Raw genomic sequence first — 1,858 nt, 5'->3', positions numbered from 1 at the left:
GCCAACTGACCCTTGCTTGGGCGAGCCTTTCTTTTGGTGCCAGGTCCTTGATTTCACCCTTGAAACTAGTCATGAATTTCATGAATTCGTCTCGGGTGACTAGGGCGGATCCGTTTGCTGTTTGGGTTTCCCCTTCCGAATGGCTTGGGGGCGTGCTTGTACCCACATGGCTTGCAACCCGCTCCGGAGTGTCTTTGGGACGGATGTGCTTGGTTAATAGAGAGCCATCTTTGGCAATGTACGTTTTGACCTGAGGATCATCATCCTCATGGTCAGTAAAGACCTCTGGCTGATTAACCGTGTGGTCATGAGGTGGTACAGACTCTTGAACCATCCTTAAGGTACTCTCCCCACAGATGGCGCAAAATGTTTTAGGTGTTTTTGTCCCTTGGGAGAGTTACAGCTCGAGGACTGATCCGACTGCGCCAGTACCTGCAAAACAACGGGGACTTCGAGTGTTTGGAGCTCCACCTCCGACGGTCAAGTTAGTACTTGAATATGAGTAAGAGAAAGTGCAGAAAACAAAGTGAGATCTTCTTAAATTCCGAGATCAGGTGTTTCTCTGATGTGAGAGAATGTAGGGCAGGTGTAATAAATGGTTAAATGTCCCCCCTAAATTTGTGGAATATCTCCCTATTTATAGGGTCATTAGAGGACGTGCCCCTTTCTAGGTCATTTGACTTAGATTTGGTGGGCCGTGCCGTTTTACAACGTTATTGGGAATTGGGCCTTGGAGGCCGCAATTCAGGAAGCATCTGAGGCTGACACGTGTCAACTGGCAATTGGCCCAATTGGACCTGCCTAGGCTTGACACGTGGCCCTCTCTGATTGGTCCACGTGGACAGGGTAATTTTACCCAAAAAAAAAATACATTTAGAAGATTTATGTCCATGTAATCGATTTTGCAACAAGTCTCAACTATCACAGAACAACCAGAATCGACTACCCTATAGGGTACAACCTTGTTCACTTTATTCCCTACCTTCATGAATAAAGGCAAACATCCCTTTTCCTACCCAGCTTCTGATATTATACTAAATAAAACAGATACAACTAGGTGTAACTTGAGGATTATACCTATACAACATGTTAGTAGATAAGCAAATTAAACGAAAGTACTTATCTCAATGTTGTGTAGACCAATTGACAATTGCCGCGTTGTGGTAAACCATTGACCTAAAAGACGATTCCGCGCTACCCCGGTGCAGTAGACATCAAGCGGTCGCCCTCCACGATAAGCACGGCGCCGGAATTTGTGTGCACTCACAAACCCGACTGGAATTAAGAATACTTGCCCAAAAACCGAAAGGATATATTTTAAGAGAAGGTAAGAAGTTAAAGATGGATGGTTTTTTGTTGTCATCTCTTTCGGAGGTGAATAATGTTGATTTATAAGGCAATGGAGGGAGTAAGAGCAACCAGCAATTAAGGGGAAAATGGTCATCAATCAAGTGGTGTAACATCCACCCATTAATCCCTAATAAGAGCTAGCTTTAATCAACATTAAAAGGGTAACAGCTAGTCTTTAAGTAACAACTTTAATCAGCAATAATGCCCATTAAATTAGCAATAAGAGGAAGCTAAAATTAAAGGATTCCAATAGCCATTAAATCCCAACAGTCAAAAGAATAAACACCGTAACTTTCTTGGTTTTACTTCAAGAACTTCCAACAATCCCCCACAGGTTCGAAGAAGTGAAAAGAAAGAAAGAGAGAAAATTGGTTTTGGGCAAAACAAAACAATTGCATATGTCTCATGACTTGAATTAACACATAGTGGACATCAAGCTATGATCCCTCACCTACCAAGTGACTTTCGTCTTGAACTTAATAGGGAGTTAGGGATCCGTCACTTTGAG

Source organism: Chenopodium album, chromosome 5, assembly GCF_948465745.1.
Source record: "Chenopodium album chromosome 5, dcCheAlbu1.1, whole genome shotgun sequence".
NCBI lineage: Eukaryota > Viridiplantae > Streptophyta > Magnoliopsida > Caryophyllales > Amaranthaceae > Chenopodium > Chenopodium album.
Note: the sequence above shows the minus strand (reverse complement) of the source record.